Raw genomic sequence first — 9,065 nt, 5'->3', positions numbered from 1 at the left:
AGAATGAAGATCCGCGAATGCCGCAAGGGGCAAATCTATGATCTTGGGTTCGTTGACCCATATACCGTGAATGGGTATACTCGTCGACCACTCTCCCAAGGACACGGAGAATAACTTGGTATATGTCTTAAGGAAAAACTCATACAAAAGGGCAATACTATTTCCTTACAACTTCGCGTGAGTGTTACTCGTCTTCACACATTAAATCTTTTTCGCTTACTCCATGTGTTAAGTGTAATTGATGAGTTATGCATATATATGTGTGTCCGCAGGTTTCACTATATCCTCGCTAATCATTGAACCCGACACCGGGATAGTAGAAGTCATGGACTCGAAGAGTAAACCCCTTGAGGCGTGGGGGGACATGGCTGATATCCTCCTCAAGGCTTGGAAACGGTTCACCAACAAGTCTCCGGGTTTAAAGAATAAAGAACTTCGAATAAAACATGTACCGGTAAGTACTACTGGCTAGGCCGCGCATCTCTTTGATTCTAGTTTCAATATACCATTATTATCATCCTTGATTATATATATATTATTTTGATTGAACTTTGTTCTCGTAAAGTGCTTGAGGCAGGAGGACGGGAATAATTTATGCGGGTTCTACGTTTGCGAGTTCATCCGCCGAATACCCACCATAAGAGGGACATTTTGGAACAACTTGATGTAAGTAAACAACATTCATGGCTTTATATTATCACCTTCTGTTTCATTCACATACACACACATATATATATTGACCACCGTACCTTCTTTAAATTATTAGATCCAACGGTTGCGGAACGGTCTTCTAGCAACCGAGCATGTACGAGCAATTCAAGAAGAGCTGGCGGGATTCTTACTTGAGCAAGTCATAGCTCCAGACAGAGAACACTATGTGGCCGACATGCAAAATCACCGTTGATGTAGACATATATATATATGCATGAACTCGTGTGTCACTTTGATCGATATATATATGTAATATAATGGTTTACTATATATATATATTTGAATTGTCTGCATTAATATTATACCGTGTTTCGAATGGGGCAGAGTCTCTGCCGCGGCAGCGTTTTAGTGCAATTCCTGCCGCGGCAGACTCTGCCGCGGCAGGGAAGGGCACTAAAATGCTGCCGCGGCACAGCCCTTTGCACCGGTTCGTATTACGAACCGGTGCAAAAGCTCCCCCGCCGAGCGCCCCACAGCCGGCCACGTGGAGATCCCTTTAGCACCGGTTCGTAAGACAACCGGTGCAAAAGGGGGGGGCCTTTTGCACCGGATGGCTTGCACCGGTTGGCCATCCGGTGCATATGGCCTTTAAAAACCGGTGCAAAAGGGCTTGTTTCTACTAGTGACAGTCCGTGTTAAGCAGAAGCCGAAGTCATAATCTAGGTATGCAGTTTCGATCTTTGGGTTGTCTAGCGACCATGTCGGAGTTGTTTTTCGGATCTGTATTTATTCAGATCGGCAAGCTCACAGTTAAACAGCGTGAGTTCAGATTTGCATCCAGGCAGCTGCTTAGATTGGACAAGACATCGTTTTGGTTGCTGATCGTGGTTTGCCTGCGATGTCCACATTGAGTTTTCTTTGCCTTTCATACTGATGTATTATCCTGAGGTTCTGTTAGACTGTACTAGGAAGCCTTGGCGCGGCGGCACGCCGCGCCCGTGTTCCGGCCATTCTGAATGTAGCAAGACGCATCGGTCTAGCCGCACTTTGACCATAAAAGCTTGATTTTACGAAAGACCCTGACTTACACTGCATCATACAATGGTTTAGTTGTCGTACATTAGAAGATTGTGTTAAAAACCTTGTGATGATCATGGCTAGCAATCCCCCTTCACCAACATCAGTCGAAGCTTCTTCAATTGGCACGGCGTGAAGAACCCAGGCATGATGGCTAGAGTATCTAGTCCTGGCGTGGAAAGTCCATCTCGTTGCTGGATTTCTTCTTACATTTTCTTGGAAGAGAAGCCAACGTATTTTCCTAGAAGAGGATTCAATGTATTGTTGTGTGGCCTGGAGATTGGATAGCAAGATGGCATGTTCAATTAGAATCAGAAGCCCTGCATAGTTGTGAAGAAAAAAAAGACAAAGTTTAGGTACTAAAATAACAACAAAGTTCCATCTAATTGTCTCCGAAAAAAGAGTCAGGTCTAGCTAATAGTATTTGCCTGAGGAATAATAAGCCCTGTATATACAGTTGAGAAGAAACAAAAAAAGACAACGTTTAGGTACTAAAATAACAACAAAGTACCATCTAACTATCTCTAAAAAAAGAGTCAGCTCTAGCTAATAGTATTTGGTGGAATCTGTAAGGGTAACATTGCCCTATTGTAGATAACTTCCAACACATGGGAATTTTGCAACAATAGTAAAGATTCTAATTCAGTATGTTCTGAAGAAAGTTCACAGATGCACACACCTCAGCTATGTATTTTCACAGGAATGCCTCTGGGCCTATATCCTCGAACCACAAGGGAAAAAGAAGAAGGGGCATAGGTAATTGATCAGCAAACTTCATAGTGATCAGCCAATCAAATTATTTCAGGAAGCAAAGTATGTGATATACGGAGTACAAAATTCCTCTTTACAAAGAAAGTCATGTTCAACAATAGACTGATATTTCCTGATCAACAATAATTACATAAAGCGGTTCTTAAGAACAGTACAGAAATCTCCAGAATGGACTTCCTATCACATAATGCAGTATAAATTATGGTCGACAAAAAATGTTTGACCAAGTTTATATTTAATACAATACACGTGTGAAGAAATGTATGAGAGAGATCACCTGATTCCAATGATACCATTTTGGAAGGAACAACTCAGCTGATTCTGACAGTGAAAACGAATTTTCTGAGACAAAAAATCAAAACTCAGACATTGATCGATTTCTTCCATCTACCTGGTTGCATACATTAGTATGAAACCAATTCTCCAAATATAAAAAAAAGAATATTGCACTGGCTTCCCAGAATATGACGACCATTCAAAGTGCGTGTCTCTGTCCAATATGTATGTCATCCCCTGTTTTCTTATCTGTTGTATTGTTAACTCCAGATTTTGGAGAAACCTGCAAGGAACATCAAATATAACTACAGTAGATATACTCATATAAAAATGTGTAGTGCAATAGCGGTCTGATTTTGCGGTCGTAAACTTACATAATGCTAATCAAATCTGCCACATAAAATGTGACAGAAATGCATAAGGTGGAGCCATCGCCCACCCACAGTTTGTTCGCAATATTTCTCCACTGCAATATTCTGTAATTTGAAGGCAAATATCTGAAACACCGGTCAAGGAATTAACACGAATTTATGGGATGCTGAATATATGTCAACGGAAACAGATGCAAAATAGTAGCTGCAAGAGGTCCTATTGGATCTTACAGTAAAACTATGTGGCAAACTTGGTTAATGAAAAATGGAAGTGTACATTGAGTTGTTTCCTCCTCAGGTCATTATTCAACTTTTAAGTCTTTTATCATCACTCAAGTAGCAGATCTTCATTTCTTGGCTTTAACATACTCTTTTCTACACTTTGATAACCCATACAAAGGAGACTGCATAAACAATTTAAATAAGCTCAAACAAAACCAAGGACCATCTTAAGATGCTCCAATTCTAGCAATTGACATGTGTAAGGTCAGCGTACCCACATAAATGCAAGCAACCTATATTTTCCTACTTTTATTATTCATTTAGAAACTTGGCTGATCTTGGAATCTCCTAGTTCCAGTAGGCGAGTCTTTGCTGAGATTTCTTACTGAACTTCTCTTGAAGTGACCTCATGATTCTTAACTTTTTCTTTGAAGGTGGTACTACTTGATTCTGAACTTTTGACAGTGACCATCGTTCTATACTCTGATCCAAAGGCAGTGAGCTATTGGACTGACCCCTCCACCTGGTTGTGCACACACGGTTCCCACTTCAGGTAGAAACCATTTTCTGAAATGTATGCTCCATCTAAAACGGAAAGCCCATACCAGCAAGACGATCTGCATCAGAACTTGCAAAAAGAAGACAAATCAGGAAAGACAAAAACAATGCACAAATAGCCAAAATGAAAGAATAAGTCACAACCAAGACAAAATAACCTGACAGAGTCCAGGAAGAGCTTCCCATCGCAAATAAATAAAGGACGGGACGTAAAACTGTAAAAGGACTGTAATCAGTATTAGCCCTCCAACAGAGATGCCACCTAAAGAACAGGAATACACAGTCAGGAACCGAGAAGGTGCAAAAGTAAGCCTAATAATTAAGAGAAGAAGAAAATCAATACCAGTAGAATCATCAATAACCAAACGTTCACCCAGCCTGATCTTTGCATCAACATCACAGAGAGTTGCAGGGACGTACGCTCACACTTGAACTACCAATTGCAGGATTGAAGGAAGAGGAAATAACAGAAGGAGGAAGCACCGGCTCCATATCCTCCTCTTCCTCTCCCTCGTCCACCAACTCATTTTCTCCCATCTGCATCTCCAGTTAGAGATCCTCCTTGAACGTATTCATCGCCCCTGTATTGGGCACCACCAGCGTGAGGGGATCCATGGTGGCCGCTTAGGGCGATGACGGGCAAGACGACCGGATCGGACGACGGGGAGGTGGGGGGAGGGGGCGTGGGCGTGGGAAAAAAGAGGCGCAGTGAGCCGATGACCATAAGGGAACGCCCAGAAACTTTCTCATGCGATGCCATAGCAAGAAATTAGGAAAGATAAATTAGCGGAGAGAAGGTGGAAGACACCGACACGTAATGTCTTCCAGAGAAACACGTAGGCTAGGAGAAAATAACGTGACATAGCACCGATCCAACCCACCGCTTGACCGCGGTAAACGGCAGGTACGCAATTACCGGAAGAAAATCTCATCAGTGTGAAGGAAAGAGTCTAACAAACTGGTAACCGGTAACCACTCCGGCAGAAAATGAGGAAATAAAAAGAGAAGAGATCGAGTGAATCAATGAGGTGAAGAAAAAACAATCCACGCGTCGCACCACAACTGGACCAAAGGGAGGATAAATAGTCCATCTACAGTGGCCCGGTCGTTATTAGCACGCTAAAGTGTTTAGCTTTTATATAGGGTATTATATTATGTATATGTATCCTGTAACCTGTACGTACCCTTTGGTACCTATATGGCCATATATATATTGAGGCAGGCCATGCTCCAGAGCGCTGAGCCAATCCCACCCAAATATCCCGTGTCTCTACGTTTAACATGGTATCAGACTAGGTCAAAGAATCCTACCCTAGTCGCCGCCCCTCTCATCTGCCGCCGCCGCTCACCCTCTCCGGCCGCCGCCGCCGCCATGACTGAGCCCAGGGCATTGGCCTCCTCCTCCCCTGCGCTCCCTGCCTCTGTCCCTGCCTCGACGGCCCCGCTCATCCCGCCGTCGCTGGCGGCTCTGCTCGATGGGTACTGCGGCGTTCTCTGGTGGGTTCTTCCCGCCGCAGCCGGTTCCACCGGTGCCGTCGCCATCCTTCCCGCCTCCGCCACCGTCGTTTGCGCCTTCGGCGCCCATGGTGCCGTACATGGCCCTTCCGACCAACCTCACCGGCCCACCGATCCCGCAGCTGCCGGGGTTTGCCGCGGGGCCTCAGGAGGCTCCAGTTCTGCCCCACGCCACAGTGGTGCCCGACGCCCCGGTCCTCGCCGATGGTGCTGCTGCACCGACTGCCCAACAACTGGCGAACCTCATCACCGTCCGCCTCACGCAGGACAACTACCTGTATTGGCATGCTTAGATTCTGCCGGTCCTCCGCAGCCGCTATCTTGACGGCTACATGGATGGGAGCTTCCCCTGCCCGTCGCGCTCGGTCGCGGCATTTCTCGCGGATGGCACGCGGGTGGCTGCGCCAAACCCTCTACACCGTACCTGGGTTGCCCAGGACCAGGCCATCGTCTACTTGTTGCAGTTGTCCTTAACGGAGAGTGTTGCAGGCCTAGTGCTCTTTGCCTCGTCCTCCTTCGACATATGGAGCACGCTCGAGCACACGTTCTCGCAGCAGTCTACTGCTCGCGGCACGGCTCTTCGGCGCCAACTCGGTGATTGCAAGAAGCTTGACTCCTATGCGCATGACTACTTCAACAAGGTGAAGACGCTCTCGGACACACTGACGTCCATTGGGCAGCCGCTTCGCGATGAGGAGTTCACGGAGTACGTTCTTCATGGCCTCGACAGCGACTACGACAACCTCGTGGAGCATGTCAACGGCCGGGAAACGCCGATACAGCAGCGGGACCTCTACTCCCGCCTCATCTACACCGAGCGTCGCGTCGAGGAGCGCCGCGCCACTCCGGTCATGGACCATGCTACTGCACACGCGGCGTCCCGTGGCGCCCCTAGTGGCAGCCGCGCGCCCGCGCCTCGCCCGCCCTCTGGTCCGCCCGCTGGAGGTGGCGGCCAGTGGCAACCACGTGCCCCTGCTCCGCAGACTACCGGCAGTCGACCTCGCCCCACCTGCCAGTTGTGCGGCATCCAGGGACATATGGCGTCCAAGTGCCACCGTCGCTTCAAACGTGACTTCCCCGGCATCGGCAACGACGGCCGTGGTAACGAGAAGCAGGCCGCCATCGCCGACAGCTACTCGGGCAACTACACGGGCTACACGCCATCCTACTCAGTTGACCCCACCTGGTACTTCGACACCGGTGCGACGGATCACATGACTAGTGAGATGGCCAAGCTCAACTCGCGAGAGCCCTACCGTGGGCATGACAAGGTCCGCACCGCCGATGGTTCAGTGCATGCCCATCACTCATGTTGGCCAGGCATCTCTCCTTTCTAGCACCTCCCGTAGACTCCACCTTCGTAATGTTCTTTGTGTTCCACATGTTACTCGCAATTTATTATCTGTTCGTAAGTTTACTTATGATAATGATGTTTTTTGTGAGTTTCATCCCTTTCATCTTCTCATTAAGGACCGAGCCACACGGGAGGTTCTGCTTAGAGGTCGGGTCCATCAGGGCCTATATGCGCTGGAGGCGCCGTCATCGGGGTCGCCCGACCCGGAGGTCTTCAGTGGTGTGCGCGTGTCGCCGGCTCATTGGCATGCGCGGCTTGGTCATCCTGCATCCCCCATAGTCAGCCATGTACTCAGTCGTCATGAGCTTCCTACATCATCTAGTAATAAAACCTTAGCAGTCTGTGATGCTTGTCAGCAGGGAAAGAGTCATCAACAACCTTTTGTTTCTTCCACTCGTACCGTTAAGTACCCACTTGAGCTTGTTTATTTGGATGTATGGGGTCCTGCCCAAACCTCTGTTAGTGCTCATAAGTATTATGTCAGTTTCATTGATGCCTACAGTCGATTTACTTGGCTGTATTTACTTAAGAGCAAAGCTGATGTGTTTACTGTTTTCTTGCAATTTCAATTGCATGTAGAGCGCCTTCTCAAGCATAAGATCATTCATGTTCAGTCGGATTGGGGGGGCGAATATCGCAATCTCAACACCTTCTTTAACAAACTTGGGATTTCACATCGTGTTTCTTGTCCTCATACACATTAGCAGAATGATGCGGTGGAACGCAAGCACCGCCACATAGTTGAAACTGGCTTAACTCTTCTTGCTCATGCATCTGTACCTTTACGTTTTTGGAGTGATGCTTTTTCCACTGCTTGCTTCTTGATCAACAGAACTCCCACTAGAAGCCTACACATGAAGACACCCCTTGAACTATTGTTTAAGGAAATCCCTGATTATACGTTCTTTAAAGTTTTTGGTTGTGCTTGTTGGCCTCATCTTAGGCCTTATAATAACCGTAAGCTTGAATTTCGTTCCAAAAAATGTGTCTTTCTTGGGTACAGTGCGCTTCACAAAGGCTACAAGTGCCTACACGTTCCTAGTAACCGTGTTTATATCACTCGTGACGTTGTCTTCGATGAAAATCTGTTTCCCTTCTCAAATATGCCATCATCTCATTCTGTGCCACCCACAAACTCCACTCCTGTTAGTCCTGGCCAATTTGATGATGCTGCATATTCTCCTGTATTATTGCCTAACCACGGTGCAGGTACTGCTTGCGACGCTCGTCTGGAGGTCCTGGATGCCCCAGTCGACGCCCACGTCGATCGGTGCATGGCGCATGCACCCGCGTCGCGCCCGAGGCACCTCCGTCGCCGCCTATGGCGTCCAGGCCGCCATCGCCCGTGCGGCCTCCCTCGCCTCCTGCGGATGGGCCACCCCCTGCGTCGCCCCGGCCAGCTCACCACCCGCCTCGCCAACCCCAGCTGGGCCTGAGCCGCCTTGCGCGTCGCCTTGTGCGTCGCCTACGCCCTCCGCTCCAGCTGGGCCATCTTCACCTGGGCCGCCACCGGCGTCGCCCGCCTGCTCTGCACCGCAGCCCGACGCTGATTCCCAGCACTCAGCTGCGTTGTCATCACCGTCTGCGTCAAGCGACGCTCCTCCACCGCCTCCTGTCACTGCCACGCTACGTCCTCACACTCGCAGTCGTAGTGGTATTCATCGGCCCAAGGAACGTACTGACAGTACTGTACCATGGATTGATGCCTGCTTGGCTCAAGCGCAGTCTGATCCAACTGCTGGGCCCCGTCACTACCAGGCTGCGATGAGCATCCCGCACTGGCGTGCTGCCATGGACCTTGAGTTTCAGGCTCTTCGTAAGAATGGTACATGGCTGTTGGTTCCTCCTCGTTCTGGTGTCAACGTTATTGACTCCAAGTGGATATTTAAAGTCAAGAAGCATGCTGATGGCTCTATTGAACGATACAAGGCTCGGCTGGTTGCAAAAGGCTTCAAGCAACGGTATGGGCTCGACTATGAGGATACGTTCAGTCCTGTCGTAAAACCCACCACTATTCAGCTACTTCTCTCACTTGCGGTTACTCGAGGTTGGGATCTTCGTCAGATGGATGTTCAGAATGCTTTTCTTCATGGCGTCTTGGAGGAAGAGGTATACATACGCCAGCCTCCTGGTTTTGTTGATGCTGCTCGTCCACAGCATCTCTGTCACTTGGTCAAGGAACTCTATGGCCTGAAGCAGGCTCCTCGTGCATGGCATGCACGGCTTGGTGCTGCACTTCGCTCACATGGGTTTGTGCCATCTACAGCTGA

At 48.4% G+C, this 9,065-nt stretch overlaps 1 long non-coding RNA gene across 1 annotated transcript; it reads right to left on the bottom strand.

The window, feature by feature from the left end:
• Nucleotides 1–1,771: 1,771 nt before the first annotated feature.
• Nucleotides 1,772–4,582, bottom strand: LOC124679014. The gene is made up of 6 exons (XR_006994751.1): nt 4,270–4,582; nt 4,085–4,188; nt 3,150–3,985; nt 2,777–3,058; nt 2,408–2,442; nt 1,772–2,048 (listed from the first exon to the last, which is right to left on the bottom strand). It is a non-coding gene; the product is annotated as an uncharacterized LOC124679014 (long non-coding RNA).
• Nucleotides 4,583–9,065: the final 4,483 nt, after the last annotated feature.

The sequence above is a fragment of the Lolium rigidum genome, chromosome 7 (assembly GCF_022539505.1).
Source record: "Lolium rigidum isolate FL_2022 chromosome 7, APGP_CSIRO_Lrig_0.1, whole genome shotgun sequence".
NCBI classification, from domain to species: domain Eukaryota; kingdom Viridiplantae; phylum Streptophyta; class Magnoliopsida; order Poales; family Poaceae; genus Lolium; species Lolium rigidum.
This window is presented reverse-complemented; position numbering and strand designations above follow the sequence as displayed.